Source organism: Mustela nivalis, assembly GCF_964662115.1.
Source record: "Mustela nivalis genome assembly, chromosome: 7".
Taxonomy (NCBI): Eukaryota; Metazoa; Chordata; class Mammalia; order Carnivora; family Mustelidae; genus Mustela; species Mustela nivalis.
In genome coordinates, this window is record NC_139026.1 from 47246771 (window position 1) to 47271600 (window position 24830).

The 24830-nt window shown below is 40.9% G+C and overlaps 1 protein-coding gene across 4 annotated transcripts in view; it reads left to right on the top strand.

The window, feature by feature from the left end:
- The first annotated feature begins 66 nt into the window (after positions 1 to 66).
- Positions 67 to 24830, top strand: part of CPM (carboxypeptidase M) — a 105208-nt gene continuing 80444 nt past the window's right edge. For 2 of the 4 annotated variants that reach the window (XM_082742912.1, XM_082742913.1), the window contains exons 1-2: positions 67 to 341; positions 10346 to 10424. The gene's annotated coding sequence lies outside the window, so the exon portion shown is untranslated. The remainder of the gene's footprint in view (positions 342 to 10345; positions 10425 to 24830) is intronic. The other 2 variants (XM_082742914.1, XM_082742915.1) reach the window with 1 other exon arrangement.

The following is a 24830-nucleotide window of genomic DNA, read 5'->3' on the forward strand; positions in this document are numbered from 1 at the left end:
CCTGTTTATTGACACATGTCTGCCCCATTAAAGTGTAACTTCCACGAGGGTGAGCACTTCCTGTAGCTCTCAGCCATAGAGCAGGGCCCTGTGCATAGTAGGTGCTCCAGACGCGTTCGGTGAAGGAGTGAGTGAAGGATTTAACCCCTCTGGGCCTATTGTTCTCATTTGGGAAATGAGGATAATAGTAGCACTCGATATTAATATATATAACAACTAGTGTCGAAATGCAGGCACAGGTCTTAACTACCCACGGTGCCCTTTATGTTCTTCCTGTTCGTTGAGAGCGTGGCTTCAGGATGTGCAGCTGCTGACAAAGGGGACGGATAAAGCCATCCCAGGTGGGTCCTGTTACGTGCTATTTAATCGTGTTTACTGGGAAATTCACTCTGCTTTTTCAAGAAAGAGATTTGGTGGTACAGATGTCCTTACGCTCTTATTTTTGTTTTCATGGGCCAGCCACTTATCTTAATGAGATGAAAATGACTCAAAAATGTGATTGAGGAAGGAAAGAGGGACAGGAGGAAATTTTCAGTTACATTTCAGAGCTCTCATTCTCATGCCGCTTACACAACTTGAGTGCGAAAATATTTTTGGAAGTCAGTATGCTCTGTTACAAAATAAGGGTATAAACAAACTGGTATCTTCCCTACAGATGGCTGTGTTCGGTTGGAAAAAAGAATAATGGAAATATTTTTGCAATAGCAAAACTAAATTTTAAACACCGATGAATAAATGTATCAAGAAATATGAGGGCCTGTATGAAGAGTCCCCTACAACTTTACTCAGAGACATAAAGAATATAAATCAAGGAAGAGATGCACTTATTTATGAATGGAATATTCATTATTATAAAGGCATCAGTTTCCAAATTAATTTGGAAATTTAGTGTGGAGTTTTCCATAGTATTTTTCTTGGACCTATTCAAAGTGATTTCAAATCTCAGCTTTTTAGACTGAACTTACGAGAGTAACCAATATAATTTAGAAAAACAGGAGAATGTGGTTAAGGAAGAACTTGTGCTGTCAATTATTTACAAAAACATGTTATAAAGGTATATTACTTAAAGTATAATAAGTAAGACTGCTAGTTATGATTCCCTAAATTTATTTCATGACCTAGTAAGAATCATGGACTACTGTATGAAAAACATTGGTTTATAGATATCAAAAATGGGCAATTTGGTGAAATACATGTCAGCATGATCATACAGAATATATGCAGCTGTTAAATATGGTAGAACTGTATATTTGCCTGGAAAGGTGTTGACCATATATAGGCAACTAAAAACTTACTAGAATTCTCCATTTTGAAAGGACAACAACAAAAATATATGCATATACATGCAGAGGAAAAAATCTACGGACAGATAAGTGCCTATATATATACATATATATATGTTTTAAAGATTTTATTTATTTGACAGAGAGAGATCACAAGTAGGCAGAGGCAGGCAGAGAGAGAGAAAGGGAAGCAGGCTCCCTGCCAAGCAGAAAGCCCGCAGGACCCTGGGATCATGACCTGAGCAGAAAGCAGAGGCTTTAACCCACTGAGCCACTCAGGCACCCCATTAAGTGCCAATATATTAACAGAGGTTGTAGTCCATTTGTCTTTGGCTTAAACCTCACTTCCAATTTTTTTGCTATTATAAGTAATACTATGATTACTACCTTTATGAAAAAAGACCTTTTCCAAATTTCAGATGATACCCTTGGGGTAGGTTCATAGAATTACCTTAATAAACATATTTAAAGCTACATCCCAAAATTATTTTCTAAAAGGGTTGGAGCAATTTTCATTCCTGCCCACAATGTATGAGTGACGACTTCCTTTACCCTGACTCCTATGAGATATCTCATTTTTAAAAATGAGTAAATACAAAATAAAAAAAAAAATTGCTCTTCCGATAAGTTAACAGTTTTCACTATTGTTTTAGTGTCTTTCTTTTCTTTCCCATGAAGTTAAACACTTCTCCATATGTTAGTCTTTGTATTTCCTCTTTTATGTATTGTTGTAAATGCTTTCTGCCTGGACCATTTCCTTCTGAGTGATGATTACTTTGACACAACTTTTTTCACTCCTAAAGAACATATTATTATATAATCTCATATCAAAACTCAGCCTAAAAATTTCTTCTATCTAAGGTCTTATAAAGAAAATTTTTTTTAATTTTTTTTTAAGATTTTATTTGTTTATTTGACAGAGAGAGAGCACAAGTAAGCAGAGCAATAGGCAGAGGGAGAGAGAGAAGCAGGCTCTCTGCTGAGCGGGGAGCCAGCCTTATGTGGTGTTCGATCCCAGGACCCTGGAATCATGACCTGAGCCGAAGGCAGTTGCTTAACCAACTAAGCCACCCAGGTGCCCCGTTAATGTTTTATTTTTAAGTCAGAGAGAGAGAGTGAGCCCAAGCAGGGAGTTGCGGGCAGAGGGAGAAGCAGGCTCTCTGCTGAGCAAGGAGGCCCATGCAGAACTTGATCCCAGGACCCTAGGATCATGACCCAAGCTGAAAGCAGCTGCTTAACCCACTGAGCCACCCAGGTGTCCCAAAAACAATTTTTTTTAAAGATTTATTTATTTATTTGGGAGAGACAGAGAAAGTGCAGGGGGGAGGGGCAGAGGGAAAAAAAAAGAAAGGAGTCCTAAGCAGGCTTTGAGCTGAGCACAGGGGCAAGCTAGATCTCAAGACCCTGAGAACACAACCTGAGCCTAGACCGAGAGCTGACACTTAACCAACTGTGCCATCCAGGTGCCGCTAAAATAAAGAAAATATTTAAGATATCTAAAGGAACTTATATACCCTACAAATTTTTTGTAACCGTTCATTGCCAATGACATTTCTCATCTACACTTGATACTTCACGTATAATGACTTAAATTTCCTTTCCTCCCTCCTCTAAATACACCCAAGAAGAAATTTTAATTAGTATGTTAGAATATTAAGACATTTTATTTATACAGCATAAAATTATCTTTTGGACAATACTGAGTAAATAAAATTATTTAGGGAAAAAAAATGTGTCCAACAGACCTAAAAAAATAAGCTTACTTAATAAGCTGGAACTAGATCTTGGTCTGTTTTCAGCAATCAACAGAGCTATCACAGAACTTTCGGGACAAACCTGAAGTGCCATAGTGAAGGCAGTCATTACTTTATTTTCATGAGTCAGGTATTTAATTAGGTAAAAATCGATGTTTTTCAAATAGTGAGTGGGTTAGGAAATCAGTTAAGTGGGTCAGACTGACTTTTTTTTTTTTTAATGAAGTAGAATGGAGGGGCAAAGAAAAGAAAAAAAAAAAAGAACATCACATGTAATAAAGGTAAATATTATTTCATGTAATGCTCAAAGTCACTATGTGAAGTTCATCCCTACTGTGGGCTTTGGTCAAATGGGTTTAAAAGCACAGAACTTCAGAGAATATCCAGTGTTCTCATTAAAAAAAATTAACTAAATCGATCCTTACCCCAATAATTACTCTCCACAACATTAGTCTTTAATAACCTATATTTGTTTTATTTTTTAAAGATTTTATTTATTCGATAATATAAGACAGAGATCACATTTATTATCACATTTATTTGATAATATAAAACAGAGATCACAAGTAGACAGAGTCAGGCAGAGAGAGAGGGAGAAGCGGGTTGCCCACTGAGAAGAGAGCCTGACACAGAGCTTGATCCCAGGATCCCGAGATCATGACCTGAGCCAAAATCAGAGGCTTAACCCACTGAGCCACCCAGGTGCCCCTAAACTATATTTGTTTTAAAGAGGTTTTTTTCATTTACTGCTACCGTATGCGAGGCATTGTTCTAGGCACTGAGGATACAGTGGTAGTAAACTGAATGGGAAGACAGATGATGTATGTGTTAGGTGGTTCTATAAGCACCAGGAAAGGCAGGAGGGTTAGAGAGGGCAAGTGACTCAGGTACAAACTCAGATAGGATGTTTCAAGAAGACATCATTGAGAAGGCGACATTGCAACAGAGCTCGACATTTACATTTAACTTTTTAATTAGACATTTTCAATGTTCAGTGAACATCTTAATAAATAATAGTGAATGGTAGCTGAGATTTAAGGTATATGAACTATTTAATGCCCTATTATGATGTTGAGTTTTTGTTCATTTATATTTTTAATCATTTGCTCAACAAATGTTTATTCTGTGCCCGCGGAGGCTGGGTTTTGTATTGGGCCCTGGTTATTGAACTGAGAAAAAGAGAAACTTCGTTTCTGCTCTCAGAAGTGTCCAGTCTACTGGGGTATTCAAAATTGGGAAACAGACAAGGACAATCTACATCTACAAGTAAGTAGATGTTGGAGGAGTACAGGTGGCAATTCCAACTTCCTAGGGTATCAGGGAAGGCTTCCTGGAGGAATGATGTCCCAGGGGCGGTATAAAGCATGAAATAAAATGATCTTCACTTCCAAATGTTTGGATTCACCCTCATTTAAAATGGTAGCTGGGTGGTGCCTGGGTAGCTCAGTGGGTTAAGCCGCTGCCTTTGGCTCAGATCATGATCTCGGGGTCCCGGGATCAAGCCCTGAGTCAGGCTCTCTGCTCTCTGCTCGGCTCAGGTCATGATCTCAGGGGTCCTGGGATAGAGCACCGTGTTGGGCTCTCTGCTCAGCGGGGAGCCTGCTTCCCCCTCTCTCTCTCTGCCCACCTCTGCCTCCTTGTGATCTCTCTCTGTGTCAAATAAGTAAATAAAATCTTAAAATAAATAAAATAAATGGTAGCTGAGACCATCAGGGTTTCAGTGGTGCTCAACGAGAAACTTACATTGCGACAGAAGGTTCTTCTAACTTCACATAGCACCAGGTTAGTCATTCCCCTCTGTTTGAAAACATACAGAAGAAAGGAAGAGAATGTTTACACACCTGTTCCCAGGAAAGGTAGATCTAGAACGATTCTCTGCCTTGTGATCATAAAGTTAGGTTTCTCCTTGTTTACTAAGAAGGGCAAAGAGCGCTCCTGCAACACTCAGAGGTGTGTTTTTATAGGTGAGCTGTTGATTCATAACCTGGAGACCGTGAATGTTGGTCCTGTAGGACGGCATTCTACAGGGTAGAGAGCTGCTGCCGAGAATCGTGCATCTTCACTTGATGTCGTAAACTGTTTGTCATCCGAGGTTAAGCTAGTTCACCAGCCTTGTGATAATGAGCCAGTGAAGACCTCGCTGAGGCTGACAGAATGAACTCAACCAGCATAAAAGCCTGTTGGTTTTCTTGGCATAAGGAAAATACCCGAAGCCCTTTTCCTCCTCGCATTGATTAGGCAAATAAAAATACAGAGGTGAGGCTAACCTACTTAATTCTAAGCACAACCCCAAACCTCATTCTGACAGAAGCGGAAGGCCAAGTGGAAAGAGGATTCCAGTGCCCCAGATGGAGGGAACCACACACGGAAAGGGCCGCAGGTCAGGGCAGGCAAGTCTGCCTCAGAAAATGAAAGTGGTTCAGACGCAGAGCTTCTGGGGGAAGATGGCAGGCTCGGGGAAGCATGAGATTTCCCTCCCAACCCAAATGTCACTTACTATGGCAATACCATCCTGAAATGACTTTTCATAACCACCACCACCCAAGTTTTATCCAAAGCATTTTTTGCTCTCTAAAATACTATATAATATGTTACCCACTGGTCTTCTGCTCCCTCATTAGAATGTAATTAGCTCATAGAGAACAGGACTTGTGTCTACTTTGTTTGCCAACACCCCCAACTAAGAAGGGGAGACTAAAAACTGTTTGGAAGTTCAAGAAAGAGGCTTAGCAATTTTGATCTTCACTCTAGAATACATGGGTGGATTATTTGCTGACTCTCTTCCTCCTCATCCTCTACCCCCATTTAATATTTTTCAGTATTTCCCTTCAGGCTGTAAGAAGAGTCTTACCATCTCCTACCTGGAGGGTAATTCCAGGAAAACTGTCCAGTTCTGGGAATTGACTAGGAACAGAGGTCTGGGAGTTTCTGCATTTAATGTTTTTGTTTTTGATTTAATCAACTTTCCACATTGGTTCCTAGACTTATGGGAGCAGGTCTCTGACCAAATTGGCTCGGCTCAAGAAATAGAAGCAAAACTCTGGTTATCTGTCTTCTTTCCATTTCATGCTTTCAACTTCTGCTGGTTTTCTTCCACAGTCTCTTTTTAGTCCCATTTACCTACGCAAACATTAAGATGTGGCTGTTCATGTATCTTAAGTCTTTAACGTGCTTCTTGTATATCTCTGATCTGACACTTCCTCGCTCATTCTTCCTTGTTCTTTTACCCCCCAATGAGTCACACCTTCCTTTTTTATTTATTTCCTTTACACAAAGCAAGCAGAAGCCTCATACAGGACTGAAGCCACGTATATTTCTGATCAAAGAGGATGAGGTGGAAGGAAAGGGAAGCGAGGGAACCGACTGGAAGGCCAGGAGCTCCCTTACACAGCACATTCAGGATGTTTATGGAAAGTTCATGATTTCCTTAACTCTACCACATGTATATAAAGGTTCCAGCTGAGTTGACATGAATTTGACGAACTTCATTTTTCCATGTAGTCACACTGGCAAGAAAAATGGTCTTTAAAATCAAGTCCTTCTTTGCTAAACCTTCTGTGAATTCTGCTGCTTCCAAGCTATCATGTGCAAATGAGAGCAAAGAAAAGTCAAGATCACCATTTAGTCAGCATTTATCATTGGCAACCCTGAAACTCTCAGATGATGTTAACTTTTTCAAGTAGTCATACTTTACTTAATGATGGCTTGACTCACTTTTTAAAAAATGATCTTATTTATTTATCTGACAGAGAGAGATCCCAAGTAGGCAGAGAGGCAGGCAGAGGTGGGTGGAGGAAGCAGGCTTCCTGAGACCATGACCTGAGCCAACGGCAGAGGCTTACCCCACTGAGCCACCCAGGTGCCCCTTGACTCACTTTTTCTTAATGTAGCAGCCAAACTACAAATTTGCTATTGGTAACAATGGAGAAATGTTTTTCAGTAGAATTCTTTCTGGGGAGAACACTGTACTTGTTTTGAAGCAATGTCTTGGTAAACTCTTTTGGGAGAATAAAGCAAAGACTAGCAACCCAAGTAGCCATCAATGGATGAGTGGGTAAATAAAATGTAGCATGTACATAGGATGAAATATTATTCAGCCTTGAAAAGGGAAGGCAATTCTGACACATGTTATGACATGGATGAACTTTGAAGACATTGTGCTAGGTTAAATAAACCAGTCACAAAAAGATAAATACTGTATGGTTCCACTCATGTATGGTATCTAGGGTAATCATATTCACTGAGAAAGAAAGTAGGATGAAGGTGACCAAGGGCTGGAGTGGGGGAAATGAGATATTTTTAGGGGTAAAGAGTTTCCATTTTGCAAGATGAGAAAGTTCTGGAGATTAGTTGCACCATGATGTAAATACAGTTGACACCACTGAACTGTAGACTTAAGTATGGTTATGATGGTAAATTTTATGTTACTTGTATTTTACCACAACTAAAAAAATCTTGAAAACCTATTTAAAAAGACCATGAGACACAATACTGAAAATAATAGACCATTTTAAAGGTTTACTGATTTAAGTATACTTACAATGGCATTCTAACTTATACAGTTGTTTTTAAAATAAAAATATATAATACAAATTTTTAAAAGACTATATTTACATTCTTTTTCTCATAACTCTTCCTGTCCTCTTGACCACTGTCCCACAGGACTTTATTTAAGAATGGCTGGATCTATCCTGTAAATCAAAATTAACAATCTGTCCTAATTTTTGCTGAGGATGATAGTTCCCAATACTGAGTTTCAAAGCCTCTACTTAAGATAAGTAGGCTGGGGGCACCTGGGTGGCTCAGTGGGTTAAAGCCTCTGCCCTTGGCTCAGGTCATGGTCCCAGGGTCCTGGGATCGAGCCCCACATCGGGCTCTCTGCTCAGCGGGGAGCCTGCTTCCTCCTCTCTCTCTGCCTGCCTCTCTGCCTACTTGTGATATCTGTCTGTCAAATAAATAAATAAAATCTTTAAAAAAAAAAAAAAGATAAGTAGGCTGAAAAAGGATTGATTGATTTTCTATGTATTTTCTTATTGCCAACCTAGGTCCACAGTGGGCCTAGAAATCTGTGTTTTTTAAATGTTCCCAAAGAATTTATGATGGTCAGCCTGGTCTGGGTGCCACCAGACTAGAGGGGAAGCATTAAAATATTTTCATGAACAAGTAAATATTTGGGTCTAGTACTCCAAAGTGATTTTGAAGTTCTTACTGAAGTTCCAAGTTTGAATTAGAAGACTTGTCAGGAGAAACCCTTACACTAGCAAACTGTTGTAAAATTCTGTTTTCTCTTACTTGAACATCACAATTACATAAACAACTTGATTTCCCTCCCTCAGTTGTTATAGGTCCTAGCATGCTTAACCAAAACTGGGTTATTCTTTCCCTGCTGCACACAGGGAAAGGTAGGTTCAGAGCTTCCTGGGTTCAAGACCTATGTGGTCACTGAAGGGTCCATACTTAAAAAGCCCCAGGCTGGGCCTAATACTCTGCTGTTGCCATCTTGAGACTCTTTTTGTGTTTTAAGTTTTAATTTTAATTCCAATTAATTAACATACAGTGCTATGTTCATTTCAGGTATTGATTCAACAATTCCATGTGACACCTGGTGCTCCTCACAATGCCCTCCTTAATCCCCATCACCTGTTGTATCCATCCCCCACCCAACCTCCCCTCTAGGATCATCAGTTTGTTCTCTATAGTTAAGAGTCTGTTTCTGGTTTCTCTCTCTCTCTCTCTCCCTCTCTCTCTCTCTCTTTCCTTTTGTTCAGTTGTTTTGCTTCCTAAATTCCACATATGAGTAAAATCATAGCTATTTGTCTTTTTCTAACTGACTCATTTCACCTGGCATTACATTCTCAGGCTCCAGCCATGTTGTTGCAAATGGCAAGATTTCATTATTTTTAGGGCTGAGTAATATTTCATTATATATATTACATCTTCTTTATCAATCTTCAATAAATGGACACTTGGGCTGCTTCCAAATCTTGGCTATTGTAAATAAAGCCGCTATAAACAAGGGTGCATATATCCCTTTGATTTTTATATTCTTTGAGTAAATACCCAGTAGTGTGATGGCTGGATTGCCATCTTGAAATTTTTTTTTAATTCTTAACAATTTTTTAACAAGGGACCCCACATTTTCTTTCTTTCTTTTTTTTTTTTTTTAAGATTTTATTTATTTATTTGAAAGAGAGCATGAGCAGGGGGCGGGGCAGAGGGAGAGGCAGAAGAAGACACACACACACACACCCCTGCCCCCACTGCTGAGCAGGGAGTCCAATGTGGGACTCGATCCTGGGACTCCAGGATCATGATCTGAGCCAAAGGCAGATGCTTAACCCACTGTGCCACCCAGGGCCCCACATTTTCATATTGTACTGGGCCCAAGAAATTATCTAGCTGGTCTAGAACTTGGGTTACTGATTCCAAGATGTGATGCTCTAGGCTCAGTTGAGAGAAGGGTTATAACGAGTAAAGAAGCCAGATTGTCCATTTTATTCAAGATTCAATGTAGCTATTTTATACAAAATTTTCATAGTGATTTTGTCATGTAGCATGGCAATAATAACCGTAGAATCCACAAATTAAATAGAATATAGAGCACATAATAGTTATAAACAAGTTCCAAACAGAAATCCTCACAAAGACGGATGTAATTTTCTCATAAATATTTACAAGCTTCAAATTGCTGGATATCAGTCACTCCATTTATCTTGATGTTTCCTGGTGAATGAAGTCTACCCAGTGTCTACATCTTATTGAGAAAAATCTGTTAAGCTAATGCAGAAAGATGAATCAAGAGTGCCAAAAAAAAAAAAAAAAAAAAGTTTCCATCCCAAGCCAAAGAATGAATCACTTGTGCATTCATATGTTATAGAAAATATGATTTTTTTTTCCAGTTTTACAAGGCCAACATCTATCAGAAACACTAATTCTTACGGTAACTGATTTAGACGAGGTCTCAAAAGTTGTAAAAAGGCTGTTCTTGGAAACGAACAAAGAATGTATTTGTATGTTTATCTGGGAATTCTTGCCAGAATCCATTCCAAATCAGCAAAGTAACATCTACTTTTACATTTGTGTTTCAGTGCATTTTATAAACCCTGAAGCTAACTGATTTTTGCTTGTAGCGATATAAACTGATATTAGGAGAAAAGACTGGGGATATGACAGAAATCACCATAAGTCAGCTTTCTCAAAGGCAATGATGTCCAAGGTCTGTGTTTTCCTTCTTCCTATCCTTAAGTCCCCTAATAATGCTGACATATAGAAAGTACTCAGCCAACTCTCTCTTCACTCTCTCTCCAGTTATGGCCTCTCAAGGATCAAGCTCCTCCCACCAGCTAATTTTTCACCCTTATCTGTCGCTATTGGGCAGCACCCCCAGGTAGGCAAATTTTCATAGTCTCTCTGCCTCTTCCATTATAATCTACTTGTTCTTGGTCTCACTTCTTCTGCTTTCCAAAGTGAAAATGATCTAATTTCTTTCTCAGAAATTAGATGTTTTGATGAATTAATGTATTAACAAGGTAGCATTCTATTCTCCTGTCTGTTCTCGGGTTTTGTTTTGTTTTATTTTTACAATAACAGTATTTCAGGACAGTGGCAATGGAGTGAGTTGAAATTATGGCTATGTAACTAGGAGTTTGAGATACCTCTGAGTCTCATAATTTAGATAACAGCCTGTGGACAGGACTGGCTCTCTGTAAGACACTTTATCATTTCTTTATTCAGTCATCAAACATGTACTAAGAACTTAGCCTGTGCCAGGACATACATCATTGAACAAGGTGATCGGGTCCCTATTCTCATGGAACTTACATTCTAGGCATGTCCCCCACATAAATCTATGAACAATAATAAGGAAATATTTGGTAATGATAACCACTATGGTGAAAATAAAGCATGGTGATGTGAAGAGAAGTGACCACCAGAACTGGGGTGGGGGCTGAGGTGAGTAGTCAAAGATGGTCTCTCTGAGGAAGTGACATTGAAGTTGAGAACTGAATGATAAGAAGGATGACATGGGGTGGTCTAGAAAAAGAACATGTCTGGCATGTGGGAAGAGCTAATGCAAAGGCACTAAGGTGAGAGGTAGCTCTATGTGTTCCGGGGTACTGTGGCTAGAGTGTAGGATTTCCAAGGGAGATGAGGGGGGAAAGGTAGGCAAGGGCCAGTTTATGTGAAGTCTTAGAGTCAGGAGGAGCCTTTGGGTTTGCTTCTAAGTGTGGCTAGAAGCCACTGGAGTGTTTCAAGCAGGGGAATGACATATTCTGCTTATGTTTTGACATAACCTTCTGGCATTTGGGTTGTGACTTGACTCCAAATAACAGAGAGGGAGCAGAGAGGGCAATTAGGACAAAGATGATGCTGGCTTGGATCAGGATGGCCCCTGTAGAGGTGTCAGCAGCAAAGTCAGGATAGACTTGGAGATAGAGTCAACAGAATTTGCTGATATATTCCATATAGCCATGAGGAAAGGAAAGAGAGGAGTCAAGGATGATTCCTCGGTTTGAGTTTGAGTAGCTGAACGGATACTGGTGTCATTTTCTAAGATGGAAAAGCTGGGGAGGGTAGTTCGGTGGAACAAGTTGTAAGGAGGAGATCAAGACTCACATCTCCCAAAATATTGAGAGTCAGATGCTTATTAGACATCAAGGTAGAACTGTCATGTGAGCATTTAGCTATGTAAGTCTAGACCATGGAGGAGAGGTCAGAGATAAAAATTTAAACTTGGGAGTCATTGGCATACAGATGGAAGTCTAAACCATGGGATTGGATGAGATTAATTAACAACAGGGTAAATGGAGCAGATGAGTCAAGAACACCACCGTTTAGAGGATAAGCAGAGAAGTCAGCAAAGGAACCATTGAGAAGTGGCCTTTGGGGGTCTTTGGCAATCTTGACAGGGTAGTTTCAGAGTGCTAGGAACAGAATGAGGGGATTGAAGAAATATAGATGCATACTCCTCAAGCTTAGGCAGCACCCCACAAAGCTGTGCTGGTCCAGGAACACCTAATGTGCTTAAAAGTTTTTTCTTTTTTTCTAAACTATGTGGCACACAGAAAATATGCAACAAAAAATGCTGTGAAGTTTTCATTGCCACCTACATAGCTCGTAAATCCTGCGATGTCCTGAAAGAGCTGCCAAATAGCCAACATTAATAATTTTACGGGGTAGCTCTCCAAGACATCATGAAGGAAAAACTAATAAAAGCAATTGTAAAAAGGCTAACAAAAATAGAAAACCTGACTGGGAATAACTTACGCCTGATAAATTTCTATGTTGTAATACTAACAAAGCTACCATAAACACATGGCATTGACTTCTGTGGTTTAAGGCATTCACATTAAAATTAATCCCCAAACTAGCAAAATATTTGTCTAGAGTTGTGACAGACTTTTTTCACTTGTCACAACGTACTACCGAAATAGCATCTATTTCTTTGAAGACAACAACTATTTTTGTTGATGATACAGATGGTAAGGGGAAGGGGCTGTGATTACTGCTGAAGGAGACACAAGGATGAGTCAAAAGTAGTTCCTGCCTTCAAAAAGCTGCTACCACAGCAGGGGCAGGGATAGTTAGTCTTTCAGGATTACCACTGGAAGCCAACACCTGGATATAGAAGGCCCTCGTCCTTGTCCGTTCAGGCTGTGATAACAGAAATTTCTCACAGTTCTGGAGAATGAGAAGTTAAGGATGTGGTGTCAGCAGATTTGGTGTTTGGCAAGAGCTTCCTGGTTCCAAGGCAGCCATCTTCTTGCTGTATCTGCCTATGGTGGAAGGAACCATGGAGCATTGTGGGGTCTCTAATAAGAGCATTAACTTCACTCATGAGAGCTCCACCCTCAGGACCTAAATCCCTCCCTCATATTCTCACCTTAGACTTAGGTTTTCAACATTTGCATTTTGGGGAGGATACAAATGTACAAGCCATAATGGCACTCAAGATAATAAATGAATAAATGAGTGAATTTTAAATATAGAAAGATACATGTATCTGGTGCATAGCAGTTGCTCAATAAGTATTTGTTGAAATAGTTATTAGGCAAACAGCAAACTAGGTCAGAAAAACATAAAGGGATATAGGACTAGGACTGTCAGAAAAAATTTTTGAAAAGATTGTGACTCCTGAAATAGGCATTGAAGAGAGGCACCTAGCTGGCTCAGTCAGAAGAGCATGTGACTCTTGATCTTGGGGTTGTGAGTTTGAATCCCATGTTGAGTGTAGACATTACTTAAATAAACAAAACTTTAAAAAGAGGCTGGGGTGGGGAGCGGTGGTGAGAAATGTAAGATTTTTGACCACATAAGGAAGCCCCTTTTTTTAAAAAAAGATATTTATTTGACAGAGCGAGATCACAGTAGGCAGAGAGGCAAGCAGAGAGAGACAGAGGGGGAAAGCTCTGCTCTGCAGGGAGCCTGATGTGGGACTTGATCCGAGGATCCTGAGATCATGACCCGAGCCGAAGGCAGCCACCCAGGCACCCCATAAGGAAGCCCTTTAAAGAGGGAAAAGAAAATATATACCTGCTGAAAGAGGCTCTTCATGGCCCAGTCCCATGAACCATACTGCCTTGAGTTCCTTGCCTAACATTAAGCCAAATATTCTGTAGTGGCAATGTGTGTGAGTGTCCTGGGTTGGGTCTCAGTGACAACTTGCAGAGGAAGCCATTTTCTATGAACTAGTACCTACCTCCCCTGACTGACCTAATCATCTTGAGAAATAGCAGTTTGGATTAGGTGACCTATAATTTTTTTTTAATAGGTCACCTATAAATTTTGTAGGAAGATGCTCAGCCATCCAACTTCAGCTATCATGCAACTAGACCACAATATAATCCAGATAGCAGAGCTCAAGCCTCGTGTTCTCCTGACCCATCCATCTGTAAGCACAGAGGAGATGTGCACAGGTAGCCACAAACGGTTTGCCTTCCTGCTTACTTTTGTGGGAAAACACAGGCCGGCATCAGAGACACCAGCAGGACTAACTGACAACATGGAACCTCGTGGAATCTTGCCCTGTCCACCCTCTTCTCAACCATTCAGAGAAGGCAAAGACCCTGGGAGGTGTGAAAGGCTATACATAGGAAAACTGGGGGAAAGTGCCTCTCTCTCTCTCTCTCTCTTTCTCTCTCACACCCCTCCCTCTTTTCAGCTGGTGTCTCCGAAGTGTCCCAGGTTTGGGTTTGGTAGAGGGGAGAGAAATGGAACCAGCTTCATGAGTGTGGGACCTACATCATTACTCAGGATTCTTGTCTTCACCATCTTTAAATTCTTACCAGTCTTTGAATAAAGGACCTCATATCTTCATTTTGCACTGGGTCCCCCAGTCCCAGAGGTGGGTTAGCCTGCCAGCAAAAGCAAGCTCAGTCCTGACTCTCCTAAGTCCTGGGCCTTACCCTGGTGCTTGTTGACCAGCTTCTGGTCAAGCTCTTTCTCCTCCCAAGGACATCCAATATCAAAACAGAGACACCTTGGACTCACTAACCCGGATCTAAGGGAAGAGCAGGAAACGGATCTCAACTGTTATATTTCTTTGAAGACTTATATTTTATCCTAAAAAAAGAAAAAAAAGATATTTGCATTCTGCTCCATAATGTATCTGTTGGATACATTTTTAAAATAAGATATCCCCCCAAATAATCTTTAAGTAAGACTGGCACTTGAAGAAGATATACCCTCTTTATCAGTTGTGTATAAAGGCCTTCTGTCACCTTCCTGCCGAGTAACTTCCCATGCTGTAGCAGTGGGGGCCACACAGTTCAAGGAGAGCCTCTGCCAAGTTCCAATTCAGCGAATACTCTTCACAGAACTCCAACTTCCTCTACGTCCCCACATGATCCTCCCCGTGGCCTTCACTGGCACATTATGTAACTCATGGTGTTGGGTTCCTTTTTTCCTGCTCTTCCTCCTTCTCCTCTTCTTATAAAGAAAGTCACAATTGCTTACTAGAAACCAACCCTAAAAGTGCTTTCTATTTCCTCTCTCAGTCTAGAGGCACCTCACAGCCTGGTCAGTTGTCTTCTGGTTAGGTCTCCTGGCTCCCAGCAGTTCTGGGTTCTACTCACTTCCCAAGGTCCACCCTTTTCCCTGCTCTGGACTCAAGACCCACAGGCAGTGGGGGCTGGCACAGCCAGCACTGGGCATATCTAACCAACTCCAAAAGTCACTGCCTCTCGGTTGTCTCCCAGGTCTGCAACACACAGTGCCCTCTTCTCAGAATGCTTAAAAGATTTCTACTTGTCCTTGGGTCTCAGTCTAAATACTACTTCCTCTGGGAATCCTTTCTTGACATACCTCACCCCACCTCCCACTCACCACCCAAACTAAGCCAGTCTTCCTTTACTGTTCTTTCTTCCCCTTATAGGAATACTTAACAGAGTGTACTTACTACATTCTTCCTAACTTACCCATAGTCCTCACTAGCCCCCCAGCCTGACCAGAAAAGGGACTTGCTAGCCTTCTTCTCCATTATATTCCCCAAACCTAGCAACGAGAAAAGTGTAGAATGTTGTTGAAGGCAAGGCACCGTTAAATGAGTTTCATTTATAATCTCACAACAATTCTAGAAGGAAAGAATTAGTGTTCCCATGTAACAGATGGGAAAAGGGAGGCTCTGAGAGGTTGAGTAAGTGGCCTAAGGTGGAACAGCTGGAAGTGGTTCCATCAGGTTGCGAGACCTTGAAATCTGTATGTTTAACTCCCTATGTCAGTCAGAGTTTAGTCAGAGAAGTAGAAGCACCAGGAGTGATGGAGTGAGGTATTTGTTTTAAGACCTTTAAAGGGTCATTGTTGGAGCTCATTAAATGGTCTGCGGAAGGCTATTGCTTCTGCGTCCAGTGCTGGCCCTGCAGTCTACTGGACAGACTAGGGGCCGGTCTACTTTTCCTTTCGAGAAGGAAAGTAGGAGAAAGCAAGGAAAACTTGGAGCCTGCGGACCCCAGCTGGAGCACACATTATGTTATCTCCCTGCCTCCAAGCCTCCCCACCACCGTCCACGTGAGGAGGACTTCCAGGAGTAGCAGGCACCTTTGTCTGGGGTAAACACACCACACCTGGCCCTGGGGTCACAAAGGCTGAAGGAGGAGATCTGGCAGGACCTCAGGAGCAGAGGGCCCAGCTGCTGTACCATGCCAACCGCATGAGTCAGCAGGGGAGTGACGAGGTCTCTGAGTGGCTGCTTGTGCTCAGGGCCCTGCCCTGCCCCATACAAACCCGCCTTCACTCCCTCTCCCGGTTGCTTCACTGTTACAAATGACAAAATAAGACATCCACTCCTGAAATTCAATATTTATAACACGAATATATCACCTAGCATTATGTGGTATATTCATGCCTTCAGGGGTTATTTCCATGCCAACTGCATCCCGTAATTCTTAAGTGGAGGAGGGGAGGCGTCTGGCCTACATCAGCTATCCGATCTCATGTCTGGTTTTTCTCTGACTTCCCAAAAAAACATACTTTCAGAGACTGTCCTGGCTGCACGGGCTCTCCCAAAGCAGTTCTCCAAGCTTGCCTCTCTCCTTGAATCTCCACGTGCTCACCAACCTGGAACCTCTCCAAACACGTTTGCGAGAGACACAGTTGATTAAATCATTGGTCATTGAGTCAACCTCCAAGTCCCATCTCCCTTTGACTAAGTCCTAACTTTCTATATATTTTTTTTAATTTAATTTAACTTCAATTCAATTCAATTAATTAACATATAGTGTATTATTAGTTTCAGAAGTAGAGTTCAATGATTCATCACCAGTTGTATATAACACCCGGGGCTCGATTACACCAAGTGCCCTGCTTAATGCCCATCACCCAGTTACCCCATCCCCCCACTCCCTCCCCTCCAGCAACCTTCAGTTTGTTTCCTATAGTTGAGTTTCTTATCATTTGTCTCCCTCTCTGATTTCATCTTGTTTTTCCCTCCCTTCCCCTGTGATCCTGTTTTGTTTCTTAAATTCCACAATGAGTGAAATCATATAATAATTGGCTTTCTCTGATTGACTTATTTCATCTGACATAATACCTTCTAGTTCCATCCATATAATTGCAAATGGTAAGATTTTATTTTTTTGATGGTAGAATAATATTCCTTTTTATATACACACCACATCTTTATCCATTCATCTGTTGATGGACATCTGGGCTTTCCATAGTTTGGCTATTGTGGACATTGCTGCTATAAACGTTGGGGTGCACGTGCCCCTTGGCATCTCTACATTTATATCTTCTGGGTTAATACCTAGTAGCTCAGTTGCTGAATCATAGAGTAGCTCTATTTTTAAGTTTTTAAGGAACCTCCATACTGTTTTCGAGACTGGCTGCACCAGCGTGCATTCCCACCAACAGTGGAGGAGGGCTCCCCTTTCTCCACATCCTCACCAACACCTAGTGTTTCCTGACTTGTTAATTTTAGCCATTTTGACTGGTGTGAAATGGTATCTTACTGTGGTTTTGATTTGCATTTCCCTGATGCCGAGCGATGTTGACCACTTTTTCTTGTGTCTGTTAGCCATCTGGATGTCTTCTCTGCAGAAAATGTCTGTTCATGTCTTCTGCCCATTTCTTGACTGGATTATTTGTGCTTTGGGTGTTAAGTTTGATAAGTTCTTTATAGATTTTTAGATACTAGCCCTTTATCTGATAAGACATTTGCAAATATTTTCTCCCACTCTGTAGACTGTCTTTTGATTTTGTTGACTGTTTTCTTTGTGGTTCAAAAGCTTTTTATCCTGATAAAGTCTCAATCATTTTTGCTTTTGTTTCCCTTGCCTTTGGAGACCCATCTAGCAAGAAGTTGCTGCAGCTGAGGTCGAAGAGGTTGCTGCCTGTGTTCTCCTCTTGGATTTTGTTGAATTCCCGTCTCACATTTAGGTCCTTTTTTTTTTTTTTTTAAGATTTTATTTATCTATTTATTTGAGAGAAAGAGCTCGTGAGAGAGAGCAGGAGAGAGAGCCTGGTCTGGGGAACAGTTAGGTGGAGAGGGAGAGGCAGACTCCCTGCTGAGCAGAGAGCCCAATGCAGGTAATCCCAGGACCTGAGGATCATGACCTGAGCCAAAGGCAGATGCTTAACTGACTGAGCCCCACAGGAGCCCCTCACATTTAGGTCTTTCATCCATTTTGAGTTTATTTTTGTGTATGGTGTTAAAAAAAAATGATCCAGTTTCATTCTTCTACATGTGGCTGTCCAATTTTCCCAAAACCATTTGTTGAAGAGACTGTCTTTTTTTCACTAGTTCAAGTTCCAACCATCTAATCACATGTTTGGTTCTCCTGGCAACCAGTCCCCTTAGGTGTGGTCCGCCCCCCACTGCCCCCCCAAATCACCTAATTAACATAACAAGACACCTTTAAACTCTCATCCCTCAGGAATTTCCAAAGGTCTTAGGAACTCTGGACCCCACCAGGGGCATATCAATAAAAGCACACAAAGAAGCAACAATGGCCAGGGGAGATTTTGACTATAAATACCGAAAGTTTGTGAGGCCTGTCCAAAAATGTTTGGTTAGGACAAGGCATGGTATAGCTGACATAAATAGCTCTCCAAAGACCTTGGAGCAATTAGCTCCTACATGGAAAAGGCCACTCTTTTCCAACAATATGGAAGGCAGTCCTGTAACCTTAGTACCAACTCATATGAAGGTACTACCCCAGCTACATCTGGACTTTATTCCTTTCTTTTCCCATTGCCTGGAATTATGTAACTAATCTATCACTGGTTTGGGATATGTTATTTCTTAATTAGTTTATTAGGAGAACTTATCCTGTATGCTCTGGGCTTGTGAGATTCCCATAGCAAAACTGTGTTAAGTGCTGGCAAAGACAAACTCAGTCTTCGAGCTTAATATGCCTCCCAAAACAAAACAGCTTATCATTATCTCAATATTGTTTCTGATGTGTGTGAAGAAATACAATAAAAATTACATGAGCATGCAAAATAAAGCATACGATTGTCTTTGCCCAGGCCCTCTATTTCTACTTCCTTCCAGGCTTCGACTTAGACACACCTTCTAGAAGCCTTGTTTGACCTCCACTCATGGCCACCCCTATCCAGTTAGAACCTTCTGTTAGTCTGGGTCACAGTATCTACAATTTCCCGTTTGTAACACAGATCAACATGGTCATTGAGTGGTGGTTGAAGTTTTCCCTAATAGAATATGAGCTCTATTAAAGTGACCACTGTTTCTCCCATCATCCATGGCATTCCCAGTGCTTAGCATATTATTAAATGCTCAATAAATAATTACTGGTGATGAAGAATAGTTGGAAGGCAGGTGGGCAAGGACAAGGTGCCCCACCCTAAGAGAAAAACCGCCCTTAGAAGGATTTTACACACCCCCAAGAAGGAGCCCTCCAGCCTTTCCCATAGATACATACACAGGTGACAAAAACCTAATTGGATGACAGGCACAGGAGGGTTCATCAGATTAAAACAGACCTCCAAGGAGCCCATAAAAACCCCTAGACTCCAAAACTCCTATGGCAACCCTCTCGGGTCCCCTCCCTCTTTGGGAGCTTTGTACCATCTCCTTGCTCTGCTCACCACTCTGGTGGGCCTCTCCATTCTTCCAAGCCGTGTGACCAAGAACCAGGGGCACCGGCCAAGGAAAAAAATCCCATAACACTGGCACCCTGAATGAATGAATCAATTAAGCATGAGAAGACAAGAGAGTTTGCTTTGAGTGTTATCTGAATGTATTTATAATTTGACTTTGTGGAGCCCATTGTTGAATGGACAAGATTTGGGCTGTTTTTAAAACAATCAACTGGAAAGTAAATGATTAGACTGTGTCTAAATGAGGTGTCACTCCTGATTGGTGGAGGGCCTCCAAATGGGGGGGGGAGCTCATGGGGTGGACCATTAAAGGATTCCCTGGAGGCAGGACAAAGAAAAGAGAAGTGTACTGAATACTTGGGGTGGGGGAGGAGGGAGGACAGAGAGGGGGATTCTGTCTGCAAGGAGGCGGTGGGTGGGGGCTGCTTTAAAGAGGGAGGGTGAAGGGGTATGGGGAGGATGTCAGGAGTGCTCCCTTTTCTGGTGACTCTTCCTGGTTATAAGTAGCCCATTGGTTAGTTAGGGCGTTTTGAGGTAGATCACCTGTATTCAGTCAGGGGCTCTGGGTCATTTGGGGCCCTTCTGCCTCGGTCAGGTTTCCATTGCTCAAACCTGTTGTCTAAAGCATCCTCTATATCACTTCACAGCCTTTTGGCTAAAATCGTGTGTAGTATCAATTCTTAGCAGTTTAAAAGCTGCCTCTACAATAGGTGAAACTTACAAGTTTCAACTATATTCAAATAGTCTCTTTGTCATTCTAATTTATGTACATCTTTTTCTTTCTTTCTCCCCACCCCCACCCCTTTTCCTGGTGGGTATGGAATATTAACAAGTGGGGGTATTTGTTTCTCAAATATACAGGTTTTTTTTTTTTTTTTTTAAATGAGCCAAGGGGCACCTGGGTGGCTCAGTGGGTTAAAGCCTCTGCCTTTAGCTGCTCAGGTCATGATCCCAGCGTCCGGGATCGAGCCCTGAGTCAGGCTCTCTGCTCAGCAGGGAGTCTGCTTCCGTTCTGCTCTCTCTGCCTACCTGTGACCCATCTCTCAAATAAATAAATAAAATCTTTAAAAATACATATATTTTTAAAAATGAGCCAAAGATGACTACTTCTCAACATTTAATACAAAGCACAGAGGAAAACAGAATTTGGTGATTACACCATTTCCTAAAGAGATAAGAGTACATTTATCATCTGCTCTTACATCCGATGGTTTGATACCTACATAATCTAATGACCAGATTCAATGTTAAATGTTACCATCTTAGCTTTGGAAATTTGTCTTATTAGGCCCAGGAAGCTTTCTTTCAAATCTATTATATATAATATATATATAATATACTTATATATATGTATATATTATATATATAATATACTTATGTATGTATATATATAAAGCATAGAAGAAAAGAATTACTTTTGTGCTCAAAGACCATGCTCTGAAGAGAAAAAGTCATTGGTCTAACAATTGCTCCCTGATAGTAAATTATCACAACTGGTAAAGATCTATTCCACTGCTGGGAGTACGTTGGAAGAGGCTAGCATGTAGAAATAAAAGAGAAACAAACATATATTAGGCCTTATATTCCTTTCTTTCTGTTTTGTTCATGTTCACTAGTGGTAATAATAATAATAGGTTTAGTCTGGATCTTATGAAGCACTGCCAATATGCCACTGTTGGTTATAAGCTCTTAGCTTATACTAACTCGTTTAATATATGCATCCCTTAAATTCCCTATCATCCTGTAAGATCGATACCATGATTTGCCCCATTTTATAGATTAAGAATGTGAAAACAGAGGTTAAGTGACACCCTCAAGGACACATAGAAAGTGACAGAGACCTAAGGTTTAAATTTGGGTTGTCTGGTTCCAAAGATACAATTTCTAAAAGTCACTGTGTTGCTTATTACGTATTATATGTTGATGTTCTATCCTTCCTAGAGTAACATTTATAAATCAGCAAGCATGTACTGCACACTGACCTAGACGCCATGAGGGAAACAAAAAATTATAACACATGGGGCGCCTGGGTGGCTCAGTGGGTTAAGCCGCTGCCTTCAGCTCAGGTCATGATCTCAGGGTCCTGGGATTGAGTCCCACATCGGGCTCTCTGCTCAGCAGGGGGCCTGCTTCCCTTCCTCTCTCTCTGTGATCTCTTAAAAAAAAAAAAAATTATAACACAGTGCTTCACTTACTCTAGAGGTAGCTTACTGGACCAGATTAAATTTTCCACTTGTTTTAGTGTTTCCTGAGAGTGTTTCTCAAGTCATGTGTTAGCACCTACTGGGCTAAATTATAAATAAAATCTTTAAATTATATAATCTGATTAAATTATAATTCTGCTTCACTCTCAGTAAATAGAGTAAATATTAAGCCAAGAATCTGATTAAATTATAATTCTACTTCACTTTCAGTAAATAGAGAAAATATTAAGCCAAGAAGGCCATGCTGTGCAGTGAAGAATGTGGTCCACACCACTAAAGATAAGATGTAAGAGGCAGAAAGGAATGTCAAGCCAGCCCCCAGAAAAGATCCCAGGTTTCTGAGAACATATGATGTTCTCTAATTGGAGAATTTGGGCTCTTGTAGAACGTAAGCTACATGAGGACCAGGATTTGGCCTGTCTCGCTCACAGTTGTAATCCTTAGGCAACATCCTAGTGCCTGGCACAGAGTAAACAATAAATACTTGATAAAGGGGTGAGTAAGTGAAAATAAGAGAGTGGGGCAGAGCCACATATAGGTCTGCTCCCACAATGACCCAGTGCTGAAGAGGGACCACGGAAAGAATGGTGATGGTGGATGCCTTTACAGGCATGCTATGTTTTCTCATACTCTTCCAGGAACTAGGCTGTGCCTTTTTTTTTTTTTCTTTTGAAGATTTTATTTATTTATTTGACACAGAGAGAGAGAGCACAAGCAGAGGAAGAGGGAGAAGCAGGCTCCCTGCTGAGCAGAGAACCCGACACGTGACTTGACCCCAGAACCCTGAGATCATGACCTGAGCCAAAACCAGATGATTAACTGACTGAGACACCCAGGTGCCCCTATGCTGTGCTTTTTGATGACTTAAATAGCATTTTTCAGTCATTTTATTTTATTTTATTTTATTTTAGAGAGAGAGAGAGACAGCACAAGCAGGGGCAGGGGCAGAGGAAGAGGGAGAAGCAGGCTCCCCGTTGAACAGGGAGCCTCATGCAAGACTCAATTCTAAGGACCCTGGGATCATGACCTGAGCAGAAGGCAGATACTTAACCAACTGAGCCACCCAGGCATTCCAGTCCTTTTATTTTTGTGTATTCTTTTATTTTTGTTGTGTTCTTTAGATATCACTCCATGGTAGTTAAGGGGAAGGATCAAATTCTGGACCGTCATGGAAACCATCTAGCTTTTCACTAATGACTTCCAAATCCTTTGCTAAATATTATAATCTTTCTATTCGGCAACATTGTAGAGTCCCTTTCTTCTTTTGTGTTTATCAGATAATAACAAATCCAGTTCCGGTGGGGGGATAGATCTGATTTGCTGGAGACAGTTGATAAGAGGTAGGTATAGTGCAGAGTGAGAGGTACCTGAAGAGTCAGGCTTAACCTAAATACCCTCTTAGGTAAATAGGAAATGGTAGGCAGTGGAAAGAATCAGTGAGAGGCATTAGGACATCATTTTACATGTGAAATTTCAAGAAAATTTGCCTTTTCTAAGGCAATGTATTAGAGCAGTTTTTGGTTTATAAAAAGTTTGAGAAAGAGGTCCAGAGATTTCCCATTTACAGGTATCTTCTGCTTCTCAAGAGTTTGTATTACACCACTTTGCTTTTACAAAAGACCTACATCAGTATCTATTTCTGATTTTCACTTTTACAGAAAAAGATGAAAAGTAAAACTAGCCTCCAGTGTTTGCTTTGCCACAAGCCAACAGAGAGGCAGTGTGCACCCCAAGGGGCAAGAGTGGTGCCCCAACTCACTACCCTCAGCTTCTCAGCATCAAGCCGCTGTGGCTCACAACAGTGTCTGTGAGCATCTATGCTTTATCTGGATGTAGGTTGTGCCTCCACTATCAGGATGTATCCTAAGATACCAGAAAAGTCCAAAAGAGGTTATTTGTGTGGGGTCTGGGAATGCTCAAGAAATCTTCCATATAAGTGAATGATGATTGTTTCTTTGCTTTATACCATTTGGACTTATGAGGGTTCTCATAGGAACGCTTGCCTTCCTGATAGCAGGAGACCCCTGGATTCCTGAGCTACATATGTGTGGCCTCTTACGTCATTAGCTTCACTTGCTAGAACGGTACATTTTTCATGGCGGATGAACCTATGTTGACGCATTGTAATCACCCAAAGTCCCTCGTTTACCTTAGGGTTCATTCTTATTTTTGTGCGTTCTATGAGTTTGGACCAATGTATAATGACATACATCCGTCATCATCACTGCCCTAACAGTCCTCTGTGCTCTTGGCCGCTCACAACCTGTTCACCTTGACAACTACTTATCTTTTTTATTGTCTCCATAGTTTCACCTTTTCCACTTTTTGCCAAACAAAAGTTTTTCATTTTAATAAAGTCCACCTTATCAATTTTTTTTCATAATTCCTTCTTTCGTAGAATATCCTATAGTTGGACTCATATTATACTTAGTCTTTTCAGATTGGCTTCTTTCTCTTTGTAATATGCACTCAAGGTTCATCCCCATCTCATCACGGGTTGATAGCTCATTTCTTCTTAGCAGTGGACAACATGTCATTACTGGATTGGATCACAGTCTACTGAAGAACGTCTTAGTTGCTTTCAAGTTTTGTAATTATGAATAAAACTTCAATAAACGTCATTGTACAGGTTTTTGTATGGACATACTTTTTTTTTTTTTATCTCATTTGGCTAAATACCATGGAGCAGGGTTACTGGATTGTATGAAAAGAATTTGTTTGGTTTTGTAAGGAATCATCAAACTGTCTTCCAAAGCGACTGTACCATTTTGCACTTCTACCAGCAATATATTAGAGTTTCTGCTGTTCCATATCCTCACCAGCATTTGATGTTTCAGATTTTGGCTCTTCTGACAGGTGCATAGTGGTATCTTACTGTTATTTTAATTTTCATTAAAATATATGATGGGGAGCATCATTTCATACCCTTATTTTCCATCTGTATATCTTCTTTGAAGAAGGTTCTGTTAAGGTCTTAGGACCATTTTCCAATCAAGTTATTTTCCTATTCTTGAGTCTTTGGAGTTCTTTGT